At 40.5% G+C, this 16454-nt stretch overlaps 1 long non-coding RNA gene across 1 annotated transcript; it reads left to right on the top strand.

Moving 5' to 3' along the window:
• Positions 1–1764: 1764 nt before the first annotated feature.
• On the top strand, positions 1765–15968 carry LOC129150915 (uncharacterized). Its single transcript, XR_008557722.1, has 3 exons — positions 1765–1840; positions 7794–7930; positions 15896–15968. It is a non-coding gene; the product is annotated as an uncharacterized LOC129150915 (long non-coding RNA).
• The last annotated feature ends 486 nt before the right edge of the window (positions 15969–16454 follow it).

The raw sequence follows: 16454 nt of genomic DNA, 5'->3' as shown, positions 1-16454 counted from the left end.
AATGAGTGGCAATCATATATTTCTGGAACTATTTGCTTATTGGCTCCATCCTGTTTCCCAAACTGAGAACTCTTGTTTCTCTTTCTGTTTCCCCTGAGTGGTGGTGTACCTGACCCACAGCTACTGCACGATTATTAAGTATTGAAAGAATGGATAAGTAAATGGGATTCATAGGCTCCCAGAACTGGTAGAGTGACTCCATTACACTGGAGAGAAAATTGTGGCACTGATATATAAAAACACTTGCCTGACAACCTGTAGATACTTCAGGGTAGGAATAAGTAAAGAGTTCAAGTCCTCTGCTTCTCAACCCCATAGAACCAGTTTCACACCCACCATGTGTCTGAAATTTTAGAAGTCAGAGCTTTAATTTTTTTTCTCTCTCTTACATTTGTAAACAGTGCTGAATGATGAAACAAAAGGGGGGTGGGGAAGGATACAATTCAAACAGCCTGGTGATAAAAATGAATTAGTAGGGATGCATCCGAAAGGTCCAGGAGCTAATACTCATGCATGTGGCAGGCATCTGTTTCTCCTTCCACACTTTGCCTCTACATGCAAACATGCACAGAGATTGGTGTTTCATTCTTTTAAGCATTTGTAGTGCAGCGTCTGCTATGTAAGTGGTGTGTAGAGAGAAGGATTAAAAAGAAATTCCTTATTATTACATACTAGAGGCCCGGTGCATGAAGCAAGCATTCTGCCAGGCCACTCACACTGCCCGCTCTCAGCGGCCGCCCCCTCCAGGACTGGGGGACTCTGGCAGGGCTGAGAGGACTGGGCGCTGCCATCTTGTGGCGATGGGCACCACCATCTTTCTGGTGGAGTGATGGTCAATTTGCATATTCCCTCTTTATTAGATAGGATTGTGAAATGCTCGATATTTCTACAGCATGGTTTGAGTTCCCTTTCTCAGCATGCAATTCTGACAATTTTGAAATAGAAAGATCACTATGAGACACAGATTCTTATGTACACAGAATGTCCAACACGAGCTGCCTATATTTGAATACTGGCTTAATTCCATAGCTGTCTGACTTTGAAAAGTGAGATAACATTTGAGGTCTATTTTTTTTAAATCTGAAAATGTATTCTTGAAAATTTAAAAAACAACTATAGTACTTACTTCATTAGGTTGTTTTGAGCATTAAACAATATAATATAGGTAAAGCATCTAGCATAGTGCCTGATGCTTCTAAATATTCTCTCAGTTAGCTTTCACATATATATTTGATATATTTGTGTGGAACTAACTACCTCAAAACTCAGTGGTTTAAACAATAGGAATTTATCATTAAAGTTTATGGGTCTATGGGATAGCAGAGTGTCTCAAGTAGATCCGGAAAAGGATCTGGGGTGTTTATCTAAGGTGTCCCTTGAGATAAACTTTAACCATGCAGGTGTTGGGACATTCAAGTAGTTGCTAGCAAAGAGGCTACTCTATGTAAGCAGGACCAAGGGCAGGCCTAGGATCAAAAATTCCAGAAGTTTTAATTTCAGTTTTAAGCATACGCAAAATAACTCAATTAACTGCTGAAGGAATTACACCACATGAAACATATGTAATTGCAAATCACACAGCACTTTATTACTCACAAAAGTTCCTGATGCTCCGGGTACAGGCTTAAATGGGATATCGGTAGTTCTGATCTCTGGGGTCAGGCAGCTGGGCTGGGCTGGCCTGGATGCAGGGGGCCAGTGTTCCTCAACCGAAGCTCAGTCGCGTCTCGATCGGGAGGTACTAATTAATGTTGTTCTGTCACCTGGCAGGGAGAGGAGCGTGGAGCGGCGTCGCTTGCCAGACTGACAAAAGGATGTGCCTTTGTGGTGGTCTCAACAGGTAGGTGAGCACTGTTGGCTGGCCAGGACCCGTTTTTGAAGCCTGTTTTGTACCCGCAGCAGTTCAGGTGGCTATCCATGAATTATGTCAATGCACACATGTTCATCTCAAACAGGGCAAGGGGCTACGTGTGGTTATCTAGGGAGAGTACATCACTCACACAAATGGTTATCTTAGCGAGTCACTTCTAAGTCAGTAATTGAAGTTCAAATCCTTATCTATGGGGTACACATGCTTCAGGGCAGTGGGGAGTATGTCCTTAATATCACACTTTAAGTTTCAAGAAAATTAACTCAAACCTTTTTAACATTTTTAGAGATTTTTTAAACATTTCTATATATTACTATAACACAGCATGTTGGCTGACTTGGGCTCTGCTGATCTTGGCTGGGCCAATATATGTATCTGAAGGTTGGATAGGGCATTGTGCTCTAGCTTAGACTTGGCTGGGGCAACTTAACTGAAAATATTGGAAGATATTTGTCCTTCTCCCTCCAAGGATGAGCCGGCTACATAAATGTGAATGTTGGATTGGGCCTTCTTCTCCAAATTTTAATTAGTTGTACAACTTAAATGAAGCAATTCTGCTCCTGTGCCTTTATTCTTCTTCCAGTATTAACCCAGACTACTTAACTCAGGCATGTCCAACATTGAGTAATGTTAGCTCTATCAAATCTTTGCACATAAAATTTCTTATTTCTTCCTAAGGCCTTAAATACCACAGAGTACTAATATGAGTAGCCTGAAGTTTTGTGAATAGTATGGACAGTATCCAACAGCTTAGAGAAGCTATGCCCTTCCCCACCCATCAGAAATGGGGAACTCAACACTCAAAGTGTTTCTCCTCCCACACTTTGCCTCTAGATGCAAACATGCACAGAGATTGGTGTTTCATTCTTTTAAGCATTTGTAGTGCAGTGTCTGCTATGTAAGTGGTGTGTATCGAGAAATAAGAAATTTTATGTGCAAAGCGTTGATAGAGCTAATATTACTCAATGTTGGATGTGCCTGAGTTAAGTAGTCTGGGTTAATACTGGAAGAAGAATAAAGGCACAGGAGCAGAATTGCTTCATTTAAGTTGTACAACTAATTAAAATTTGGAGAAGAAGGCCCAATCCAACATTCACATTTATGTAATGTATTTCCCATTACTTAACTTTCAGGTGCCCTCCTTTTAGCTCATTCTCCTTTCAAATGTGAGATTTGTCATTGTTTTCATGACAATAGCCTTGAGCATTCACCTTATTTTAAAAAACAACAAACAACTTTATCTTTATTGTTGAAAGTATTATAGATGTCCCCTTTGTTTTTTCCCCCATTGACCCCATGCACCCCCTACCGACCTCTCCCAGGCCTTCACCACACTATTGTCTGGATCCATGGGTTATGCATATCTATCTATATAAAAGCCTAAGAGACCATCGCAACCGAACAGACGACCAAACGGGCTGCATGGGATGACCAGGCCGGCAGGGGGGGTTAGTGAGGGGCGACAAAACGACCAAGCAGTGGGCTGCGTGGGGCGACCAGGCTGGCAGTGGGGTTAGTGAGGGACGACCAAACGACCGAGCAGTGGGCTGCGTGGGGCGACCAGGCTGGCAGGGGGGTTATTGAGGGGCGACCAAATGACTGAGCAGCAGGCTGCGTGGGATGACCAGGCCAGCAAGGGGGGGGGGGCAGTTGGGAGTAACCAGGCCAGTGGGAGGGGGCAGTTGGGGGCAACCAGGCCGGCGGGGGGGGGGGGCAGTGAGGGGTGATCAGGCTGGCAGGCAGAGGTGGTTAGAGGTGATTAGGCTGGCAGGCAGGTGAGTGGTTAGGAGCCAGCGGTCCAGGATTGTGAGAGGGATGTCCAACTGCCGGCTTAGGCCCAAACCGGTATTTGGACATATCCAAGAGGGTCCTAGATTGGAGAGGGTGCAGGCTGGGCTGAGGGGACCCTCTCCCACTCCCCGTGCACAAATTTTCTGCACCAGGCCTCTAGTATGTATATAAATTTCCCAGTTAATCTCTCACATCCCAGCCTCCCAACCCCACGTTCCCTCTGAAATTGTCAGTCTGTTCCATGCTTCTGTGTCTCTAGATCTATTTTGTTAATCAATTTATATTGTTCATTAGTTTCCACATATGAGTGAGATCATATGGTAACTTATCTTTCTCTGACTGGTTTATTTCTCTTAGCATAGTGCTCTCCAGGTCCATCCATGCTGTTGCAAATAATAAGAGTTCCTTCTTTTTTACAGTAGCATAGTATTCCATTGTGTAAATACCACAGCATTTTTATCCACTGAACTTCTTAAACCTTTTTTTTTCCTTCTCTGTTTCTTGGATTGAGTAATTTATATTACTCTATCTTTACATTCACTGAATTTTCTTCTCTGTAGCCTATCTAGAATTTTTTTCATTCTCTTTCTGTACTTTTCAGCTATAGACTTTCTATTTATTTATTTATATAAGTTCAACTTCTCTGTTCAAATTCATTTTATTCATCAAGGCCATTCTTTACTTCTTTGAGAATATTTTTTAACGTATAATTATATGTAATTTGAAATCTTAAAATAACATATGAACATGCTTCCTATCCTTTCTATTAATTGCCTTTTTCCCTGAGTATGAACCACATTTTACTGTCACTATGTAAGCTTTATAATTTTTTTATTTAAAACTATATTGTTCAGATACTACTGTATATGCTACTTTGCATCCTACTGCATTTTGGAGAAGAAGGCCCAATCCAACATTCACATTTATGTAGCCTGCTCATCCTTGGAGAGAGAAGGATAAATATCTCCCAATATTTTCAGTTAAGTTGCCCCAGCCAAGTCTAAGCTAGAGCACAATGTCCTATCCAACCTTCAGATACATATATTGGCCCAGCCAAGATCAGCAGATCCAAGTCAGCCAACACTCTGCATTCTGATCATTGTTATTTTTACTTTTTGTCCTAGTAATTAACTTTTTTGAACCCAAACTTGCAGTGCTTGTCTCTTTCATGACATAAAACAGTGGAAATATCTACATAGTTTTATAGCTTCAAACCTGATATTTTAGCCCAATCTCATTGGATTATCCTCTTTATTTAAAATTTTGCCATCCCCAGATATTTTGACAGTACTTCTACTTAGGCTTTTGGTTTTATCCTCTATCAGTCTCCTTAGTCTTGTAAATTCCTCTTCTAATTGCTCTGCTTGACTCAGTCTCTGTTCTCTGATCTATTAAACCAGTAAGGTTTCAGCTTTTTGCCATATAAACTATATATTTGAAAAAATTTATCCATTAAAAACTAGCACAGTCATGAATCTCATACCTAGTGCATCTCTGTTCACCAAAGATAGGTTCTCTCAGGTCTCTGCTTGCATTTTCATGATTCCCCTCAGTCCAACTACTAGCATACATGATATGCTAAGAACTTACACATAGAATATAGTCATATATTGGGCCCAATTCTCCTCCAGAATTAAATTCTGTTTTTTTGACATCTCAAGCTAAGAAGTTTGTGAATTTCTGCTGCCCACTTGTATCCTACAGCGCCAAAGACGCAATCATTACCATTTCCTTTTTTAATTTTTTTAGGATAAACTCTAATTTGACTTCTGTCCAATTTTGGATACTTTCTAGTGCCTTTAAATAGTTCTGTGCTTTTTTAAAATACTGTATATGACTTTATACAAGTGATCTATAGGATTGCTGTAAGCACTTCACGTCACTGCCATACCACAAGTTTTCTGCCTTATAGGGCAATGACAGCATTGCTGGATCACTCTCCCAGGGTGTTTGTAGAGGTTATAAAAGCAGGATTTGGAGAGAAGAACATGGGGTCATATGCCAAAGCTATTAGTCAATCAAGGTAAGTGCTCACAAGGTTGATAGATGAAAACTATCCCACTGTTGATCACAAAACCTCTAAGAAGCTGACATTTTAAAAAAGAAGGAGGCCAATGGATGATGCTGAGAAACAACTCTGGGAATTGGGAAGAACATGCAGTCAACCTTCAAATTGTGATGGAGAATGAGCATCCTTAGGGGTTGCAGGGGAAATGGTATCCTCACAATTGAATTCAGGGAAATGCAGAAAGTATGTGAAATGCCCCAGGAAGAGAATGGACTAGGTGGACTTGCTAACCATCAGAACTGTTAGACATAGTATCAGAACGTACTTAGCAATGAGATCTGGCATTGAAACCCCCATATCTAGACTGTCACTTCTTTCACCAATACTCATTTATGAGCACACAGTAGAAACTCAATGAACAGTAGCTGTTGTTACTGTGAAGCAAGAATTCAGAAGGCAGCAGGCAAAATTTTGAGTAGAGAGGAGAACTACAGGGATGTGTGAAGAAAGGAAGCACTGACAATCTCAAGGATTCAGGAATTGGGAGGAGTGGTATCTGCAGGTGTACAATTTGAAAACACAAAGAGATGAGAGGTGAGCTAGGTTTAATTGACACATATTTATGGAGAAACTATATACTTGGTGTGGCCACATAGAAATTTAGTGAGTAAGAAATAACCACAGTCTCTCACCCCCACTCCCTCTTCCTAACTTCTCAGAGAGGCTAAGCTAGTTGAAGTCACCCCATCTACAAAGGACACAGGGAAAAACACAGTAATTAAAGTTGGGGCCTCTCCCCCATTCCTCCAGCTCAGGTAAGGGCCAGTGCTTCTTTGTATGGAGCTATGAGGGTAAGGGAACTCAGCAGATACAGTGTTGCCTGGGGAAACAAAGAACAGGATGTGCACATTAGTGAGGCCTAACTAAAGTGTTGAACTCTGGGAGAGGGAGCAATGATGTCCCTAGAATTTCTACACTGTCTATCCCAGGCCTTCAAAGGAGGAGGAATCTTAGAAAAAACCAAATAGGGTTTTCTTTTAGACCGAGATTGCTATATAAAATAAGAATACTACAGAATACTAAGATTTCCTTGTAAATTTATCATTCTAGAACACGAAGAGAGAAAAAGTGTAGAGAACAAAAACAATAGTCATTATATAGGGCAGGAAATCTTTAGGCCTAAAACTGGCATCTAGTGATTAATAAGCCTACATGGTGTAATAGCTAAAAGCATGGACTTTGGAGCCTCACATTCTGGGTTTGAATTTCAACTTTGTCTTTTAATAATTATTTTTTAACTTACTTAATTTATTCAAATGTTGTATGCCTCAGTGTCTTCATCCATGAAATTTAAATTATGGTGACTATCACACATAGTTCTTGTAAGAATTAAATATATTAATATATAAGTATATATATAATATTAAGTGGTATGTTAAATATATAATGATTTATAAAGGCATAGAATATTAAAAATATGAAGTAATTATTAGTGGCATTTAATTTGAAAAGAAAAACTAAATGAATTTCAATAATCTATATAAAAGAATGACTAGAATGAGTATCATCTGGCCCTGGATTGGGGTGTTAGCCCTTCCACATGTCAGCTGTGCAGGGTAGGTGTTCACATCCTCTCTGGAGACCCATTTCTCTATCTGCAAGATGGATCATCTCCTGATCCAACTAGCTCACGAAATTGTTGTGAAGATCAAACCAGATAATGGGTTTAAAAAGAGTTTTGTACACTGCAAAGTGCTTAGGGAAAAAACATAGGTGTATCCATAGAAAAATATCTTTAGCTTAAAAAAGGATTCTCCACTTTTCCACAATAATTTATGGTGTGGGGTCACATTTTCCTCTCCACTGAAGGGTTTCTGTTAGGTTCACTCTATTAATCAAAACACGTGCTCTGTTTTTTTATGTTGATTCCAAGATACCACGCAGTAGTTGCCTGCCTTTAGTGGAAGGATTATGTGAATACTTAAAATAAATAACATTGGTTCTGATCTTTTCATTGGGAATTTGAGAACATGGAACAGTTTAAGGTTACACAAAATTTACCCAAAATGAGGGGAGTGAAAATGAATTCACAAAAACTCAGTAAAAACATTTTTGTCTTAACAGATGACCACATCCTGGTAGAGAAGTGCATTCCTAATATTGGGGCAGCAGGGGTCCTTTTTAAAAAATGTTGGAGTGTTTCTTGAAAATCCTTGTGCAGAAGAGAGGCAGTGCAGGCATAAAACTGAATGTGGCCTGGGGTAAGTGTTCTTAGTGGATTCTTAAGATTTTGTTTTATGAAGTCCTCAAATGTCCACAATATTTTAAAGCAAAGAAATGTAAGTAGACAAAATGGCCCTCTGTTTCCTTAAAAATTCTAACAGATCCTTGTGGTTATGAAACTGCTATATAAATAAGCAAACTGACCCTTTTCCACAGGAAATCCAACACAATGTTTACTTGATAGGACCTTTGATTATGCCTTTCAATAGTGATGGTTCACAGCTTTCCACCAACTTTTTGTGGAAGTCATTTGTATTGTTGCTGTTGTCTGTAATTGTTAGGAATGCCTTCAGCTGCAAGTAATGATCTCTAACTAGAAATAGCCTAAAATTACTTATTTATTGTTCTCTAATATCAAAATGTCTGGAAATAGATCATTGCTGTTGGTGTTGGTTCAGTAGCTAATGATATTAGAATCCAGAGTTAGCACTTCTAACATTAACTTGACTTCATGACTATTCAATGGCTGCAACTGCTCCAAGTATCACTCACTTATTCATGTAGAGAGATGGCATTGTGAATGGGTGACCAGGGAGTAAGCAGATAGTGGGCAGGGAATTTATCTTCACAGGGTGTTTGACTGCATCTCTACTCAGCCCCTGGTTGACTTTTTCTCATCACTTGACATATAAGATGTTGCTACTGTCTACTATAATCATTTTTTTAGAACTTCTTTGCACAAATCTATGGAAATAAATTGATTGATTCATTAAGCTGGAACACAGTCATGAGCCCATGTGAATAGTGAAGGGTATCTAGATTAATGGAGTAGAAAAACACTCACAAATCTATATACAGGCAGTCCTCGGGTTACATCAGAGATCTGTTCCTATGGTGTGAAGTAACTCAATTTTCACCGTAAGTTGGAACCCACCTACATAAGCACCTACATCATTCACATGGAGCACATACACAGTAGTAATGAAGTGAAACAGTAAAAAAAAAAAATTAAAAGAAGGATAACAATTTCTGACCTTTACTTGTGGTAAATAAATAATAAAAAACATAAAGCACATATGTACATATGTCAAAATGACGAAATTTTTTATTTTATTTTAAATACTGTAAATAGGAGATGGCAACGTAACCACGAAATGACATAAGTCGAGTCCAACGTAACCCGAGGACTGCTTGTATATAAAAGCCTAAGCAACCGGAACACCAGAACAACTGGTCACTATGACACACACTGACCACCAGGGGCAGACACTCAATGCAGGAGCTGCACCCTGGTGTTCAGTGCACTCCCACAGCCAACCTCCCGCAGCAGGCCAACCTCCCCTGGTCCCTCCCCACGGGTGGTCCCTTCCCCATCTGGCAGGAAGGTCCCAGCCAGCAGCTGGAAGGAAGGCCCTGGCAGCAGCTGAAGGCTCCAATAAGCTCTGATTGCTGGCCAGGCCTAGGGACCCCCACCCATGCACGGATTTTGTGCACCAGGCATCTAGTATTGAAATATTTGATCAGATTCACTATTTCTTTCACCAATGAAACATTGCACCATAGACATTTTCCCAAATCTTTCATATTTAAACCTGCATCATTTTCTCCACTACTATAATAAGTTGTGTCTACTTGTGTTTAGGCACTTGGAACCTTCTACTTGAACATCTGTTTGCCAATCTCTCCCACTAACTTTGAAGCATTTTGAAGACAAGAACTGTAATTAATTCCCATATCCCTAAAGCTTAGCCCAGGGCCTAACACACTGGTGTTTGATCAACACTTGCAGAATCATTGAGTTATTTAATGACTAAATAATGTTATTGTCAATCAAAATGAACAAGTGCAACCACTGTAACCCCTGGCCTGAGATTTCATCTTTCTAACTTTATTCTCTTACTCACTAGATTTCAGTTTTAAACACCACTGACATAGCAAAGAATCTAAAATCTTCCTTCAAGCATGGAATTCTTTCCCAAATTCATATATACAACTATGTACTACTTGGTATCTTTACCTGGTTGCCTAATACACACTTCAAACTTAATTCTCTCTTGATTCTTCCTTGGCTTCTCCCTTTCAGGGTACCTGCCAATCTTCTCACTCTTTGTACATGGCACCACCATCTGCTTAACATCTGGGATATGTTCTCTCTCTCTCTTTATCCAATCCATCAGTGTATCTGATTGACTCTACCTATAAAGTATATCCCCAAACTAACTTCTCTCCTTCTTCCCTGGCTGTGCCCTGGGCCATGCTTCCATCTTCTATCACCTGAACTGCTGTAATAGTCTCCCAACTAGTTTTCCTGCCTTCACTCTTATCCCACTGCCATCCATTTTCCTAATTGTGGGCAGAACCATCCCTTATCTCATAAATCAGATCATGTCATACCCCTACTTTAAAGTTTTTACCTTAAAACTTTCCCATTGCCTCCAGATAAATTTAAACTCCTAACTCTGGTTATTCCCTGTTTAGTTTTTCAACACCTACATCTGTTTTCCAGCTTCTAAACTATGCTCCAGATAAGTCCTCCTTTTTAAAGTTCCTTGAACACACCAAGGATGTTCATTCTGACTGCCCCCCGCCCCGCCCCATTTATATTGCTCTTTTTTGATTTTTTTTGTGGCTAGGTCTTTGTCATTTACATCTCAGCTTAAATATCATCTTACCAGAAAAATCATCCAGTCACTTTTTAAAACAGCAGCCTATTTTAATTTTCTACATATCCCTAATAATTAATATTTCTTTAAATATTAACTCTCCAAGGTATAAGACTGGACCTTGTCTTCTTATTCACCAGTATATTTCCAGTGCCTAGAACAGGGCACATACTAGACACTGAAATATTTACTGGTTAAATGAATACTTAATCACATCATCTCATTCACTAGCACAGGACAAAGAAACTTCAAAATCAACGCTATTATCATGTTTCATAATAAACTTGATTTGTGTTTTCAAGTCGGTCTACTTTAGTGGCTAGTCATTTCCTTGGGCCCACCTACCTATTTTTACTCCAGAACAATTTTGTCCCAAGTAGCTTTCTGTGATGCCCAGGACAGTAGCTATTAGCCACGTGTGGCTGATGAGTGCTTGAATGATGACCAGTATAACTGAGGAACTGAATAGCTAGTGTTATTTCATTGAAGTTTAAGTAGCCACATGTGGCTAGTGTCTATCATACTGAATAAGGCAGCTGTGATGTGAAAGCTCCTCCAGGCAGTTGCTGTGTCTTAGTTCATCTCAGCATCCTCTGTACTGAGCCAGTTCCTGGTGCAACACAGGTGATTACTAAGACTGACATTCTTGAGTCAAGAGTAGCACTAGAGGGCAAAAGAGTGAGAACTTTTGGCCTTAATATAGAAGGGGCATGGAATCCAGATTATGTCTCTGCAGAGAAGGCCCCCAAATGGTGTCTCTCCTTCAGTGGAGTTATGGAAATTCTACAGGTCTTAGGATTTCAAGATAGAAATCCAAGATGCTCACCAGCTAGTCACAAGCTGCGTGACCTCGGGAAGCCACATAACCACCTTAGAAAAAAAGCCACCAGTTCTTTATCTTCACCTGCAAAATAGTAATAAAAAAGAATACTGCCTCTGATCCGCTGGATTTTTATAGGAATCAATAGAGGCCAAGAATAGAAAAACCAAGGCGTAAATTGTGAAGTGGTCTCTAAGTATATGGTTTTGTTATTAGTCCCACAGATCGGTCCTGTTGGCAGATAAATATTAAGAATTAGTTATCAAACATCACTTCATCTAGACAGCCCTGGCCCTGGAAATGCTGGCATCTGCTCGTTTTACTCCATGATGGAAAAAAGAATAAATAAATCATAAATGATTAATTTAGACTTTCCTCCACGCCTCCCGTTAACAGCTCGAAGCCCCCACCACACAGCAGGCTCAGTGATGAACTGGTGTGGTAGAACCTTCAAGACGGCGGCTAACCCTTCTCCAAGTACAACCAGCTGTAAAAACAAATTTAGCTCCACCAACTCTGCAAAGGAGCAGAGCCTTTTCATAGGTTAGAGATATAATGTTCACCCCATTCAGAGGAATCCAAACCAAATACCAATGGCTTGGGGTGGGGGTAAGAGGATATTAGGCATAATAGACAGATTATCTGCTAGTTTGCTGAAGGCAAAGGAAGAGATATTTGTCATAGTTTTGCTAGAAAATGAGACTTTATCAAAGGGAGAGAGGGTGAAAGGTCAGCAGTTCTATTGGTGCGATTATTATCTTTACATAGCTGGAGTGGCAAAAGAAATGATCCCAAACAGAGCAAAACAAAACAGACCTCACCAAAGCACTTCAAGATGAGCCCTGAGAAGCCTTCACGCCAGATCCACTGGCTTCATCTTCATTTATCATCTAGGGCTTGTTGACAAGGGCTGATGGGCTTCTTCATCCGTCCATGCTGTAGCAGCTTTCGTCTTGGCAAACCACTCAGCAGACAGAGGGGATGGTTATGTTTCAAGAAACAGTCACCATAATAAGAAGAAGACCCCCATTTTTGAGCACCCATCAGAGCCCCAAAACCAGGCTTTTTATTCATTATCTCAATCTACAAGTCACAAAATTAGTGTTACTGTTACCGCTTTGTAAATGAAGCAACTGGGCTATAAGCAAATCGGCACATCATAGCTGGTGGCAGGGATATATTTGTGCCTTGAGAATTAATAAGTAGAGTAATGAATATCATATCTAAAGCAATCTACACTAATAAAAGAGAAAGATGCAAATTGACCATCACTCTGCTATGCTACCAGCCAATAGGAGTGAGTATGCATATTACCCAACAAAGATGGCGACGCCCATAGCGGCCAGGTGGCTGGCACCCAGCAGTTCCAAGCCCCAGATCAGGGATACAAACCCGCAGGGAGGCTGGCACCCAGTAGCCCCAAGGCCCACAGCCGAGGATCCGGGGCTTCTGGGAAGAAGTGGGGGGGCAGCAGAGACACAAACCCACAAGAAACCTGTGGAAAGGGAGATAAACTATCATAACTTTATCTCCCTTTCCACAAGATGAGAAAACTTCCCCTGGTTTATTTAGTGATGTGGCCCACACCTTTCTACAAGTACAGGGTATGTTATGACCACTCCCAGGAAGATCTGGTCAGAATACCATCTCCAGGGAATAACGCTACTGTGGCAAATCATCTAAGAGAGGAAACAAGCTTTTGTTGGGTTTATTCTGAAGGTCAGAGAACATACCACCCCAACATATGCTGTGTTATTATATTGATGATCTTGAGCTGCAGATGCTTGAAAAACAACAAATGCATGCAGAGACTTTCACTGAAGTCTCCTGATCTGCCTAAAATCGGACCCCCCTAAAGGAGCTTAAATGTCATAGGTCCCCTTGACAGGAGAAGTGTCATCAGGCAGAGAAGACTGACTCCTGTCACAGGACAGGAGTTGATATCACACCCAAACTTTGTCACAAACTATTTCCCCCCACCCCCATTCATCCTTCCTAAAAATCATTTACTCTCCTCTAAGAGGCCTACATCTCCCGTCCCCTTTCCCTAGGAAGAAAGTATTTAAATCTGCATTCTAAGCCACCTTGAGGAGTTACTCATTTTTCTCTGGGATCTCCCACATATACATGAGGTACACATGTTCATGAACTTTTGTTTTTCTCTTGGTGATATGTCTTTCATTACAAGGGACTCCACTAAGAACTCAGAAAGGTAGAGGAAAACTAGTTTTCCTCCTCCATAATTCTATCTCAGGAAATCAAGTCCCCAGTTGAACAATAAGGTTGGCTCAAGTACCAAGCAGTCCCGGCTGATGGGAGGGAAGCTTCTAGAGAGAAATCAATGATATTGGCATCAAAGTGGGACAGAGGGCACATGCATGGTTGCTGGTGGGAGTTTAAAGTGGTTCAACATTTTTGGAGGATGATTTGGCAAATTCGATAGAAATGTTCAAGGTATATCCAAGAGTCTTCTACTAGGAATCACATCTGCTGAGATAAAGCACAGGTGCATAAGCCCTGGTCAGAACCCAGGATGCTACTGCAGGCTCTCCTTCCATGATAGGAAAACCTGGGAACAACCTGCATTTTTAGGACAAGGCGGCATCTATACTAATAAAAGGGTAATATGTTAATTAGACTGAACATCTTTTGGACGACCTTCCAGATGTCCTTCTGGATGTCCTTCCCAACAGAACCATGTTGGCAGGGCCAAGACAGAGGAGGTTAGAGGCAATCAGGCAGGCAGGGGAGAGTAGTTAAGGGGATCAGGCCAGCAAGGGAGAACAGTTAGGGTGAACAGGCTGTCAGGGGAGAGCAGTTAGGGGGATCAGGCCAGCAGGGGTGAGCAGTTAGGGGGATCAGGCTGGCAGGCAGGTGAGTGGTTAGGAGCCAGAGGTCCTGAGGGGTCCCAGATTGGAGAGGGTGCAGGCTGAGCTGAGGGGACCCCCTTCCTGTGTACAAATTCCATGCACTGGGCCTCTAGTCTTTTATAAGGTCCTTACTTAGTGCCTAAAAATGTACACATAAGGGATTTGATCATCATTGCCTAGTTGGCATTTCTGTCAATAGTTTTGCTCACATTTCTATCTCCTTGGAAAACTTAAAAACTTCAAGAAACATTTATTTCCTCTCAGATGGTTTTCTTTGGTGTTGCCCTTGTTGCCCCAGATAAGGAAGCTGGGCTACCTGCCTGGACCAGGGCAATTTCTCCAGGCTCAGCAGATGACATGTCCTCAGCCTCTGCCCTAGCATCTAATGCATCCTCTGGATAGCTATTTCACAAGTTCATGGGAAGATCTTTCTAGCTCTTATTTTACCTTCCTCCACAAACATGACTTTTTAGAGTTTCTCATTTCTTTAGAACAGCAATCTTCAACCCCTGTGCAATGAGAATTTTTAAAACATGCAATACCTGACTATTCAGTCAGGAGCATTAACCTCTTTTCCCTTAGATTGACAAATCAAAAAATGACAACAGCCAACACAACAATAACTGTCTGGTGTGAATGAATCAAAATTATATCTATATTTTTGTTAGATTGGCAAAAAAGTATATTTTTGGTCTGCTGCAGAATTTTAGTAATTAGTTTATGTGTGCCATGAAATTTAAAAGGTTGAAAATCTCTGCTCTAAATACAAAATAAGGCTTTTTCACATGCCCTTTTCAGATCCAAGAAAAAATCCAGGACTGTTAGTTCTCATGACACTTTACAATACACTGGCATGCCTCTTCTTTTTAATATAATATTTATTCAATTTATTTAAACTTTAAAAAAAGTTCACCTATTTCTTCCACACCCAACTCCCCATAGCTGGCAACCACAATTCCATTCTCTATATCTATGATATTGTTCTTTTGAAACAGTATTTGTCATTTCACTTAGCATAAATCCCCCGAGGTTCATCCATGTTGGCACAAATGATAAGATTTCATTCTTTTCTTAGTTGTTTTCATGTGTTGGCTATATTGTAAATAATGCTGCAATGCACATGGGAGTACATAATTTTTCAAGTTAGTGTTTTCCTTTTCTTTAAATACCCAGAAGTAGGATTGATGGATCATGTCATAGTTCTAGTTTTAATTTTTTGAGGAACCTCCATACTATTTTCCTTAGTGGCTGCATCAATTTACATTTCAACCAACAGCACACAGGATTTCCTTATCTCCAGATCCTGGCCACATCCCATTACCTCTTATAATGTTCAGAATAGCCATTCTTACCTATGTGAGCTGATCTCTCATTTTGTATTTGATTTTGATTTCCATGATGATAAATGATGTGGAGCATCTTTTCAGGTACCTGTTGGCCATCTGTATGTCTTCTTTGGAAAAATGTCTTCAAATCTTCTGTCTATTTTAAACTCAGATTGCTTGTTTTTGCTATTGAGTTGTATGAGTTCTTTATATATTTGGATATTAGCTTATTACAGATATATTATTTTCCAATATTTTATCCCATTCAAAATCATCTAACTTAGAACCATCCACAGCATGCCCTCATGTCCTTTTGTTTTGGTAGATGCTTTGGCGAAGAAGACACTGAACGTCACCAGCATTTTTCCAAGAAAGGTTGAGTGGAGACATGGTTCCAGAGCCCAGAAGCTGCATCTGCTTTGGTTTTTCCATCTCTGGGTCATTTACTGATGTAGTTAATCCACATCCTCTTCACACAGGAAAAAAATGTGGACAACCTGGCAGAAGTGGGGAGACAAGAGGAAGAGTAGAACCAGCAGAGACATGGGTCAGATGGTCCTAACTTTAAGCCCTCAGCATGCTGATTTCAGGCAGGTCACTCACACCCTCTGAGCCTGGTCTACTATCTTCAAAATGAGGACAATGGTACCAGTCTCATGGGCCATCATGCCATCTTAAATGTAGCATATATAAAGCACTCAAGCGAATTGATTTCCAGCCAGCTTCACTCCACCAAACCTTCAGGATCGTGGTCAAATCTATTATTTCCAAGTATTAAAGAGCCACAGGGCTATACTTTTCCATTTGGAAAAAAGAAGTACTCATTCTGTGAATAACTTAAGGATATTAGAATTGTAGTATTGATTCAGTTTAAATAGAGTTCT

The sequence above is a fragment of the Eptesicus fuscus genome, chromosome 2, assembly GCF_027574615.1.
Source record: "Eptesicus fuscus isolate TK198812 chromosome 2, DD_ASM_mEF_20220401, whole genome shotgun sequence".
NCBI lineage: Eukaryota > Metazoa > Chordata > Mammalia > Chiroptera > Vespertilionidae > Eptesicus > Eptesicus fuscus.
The sequence above is the reverse complement of the archived record's forward strand: the minus strand, read 5'-3'. Positions and strand labels throughout refer to the sequence as shown.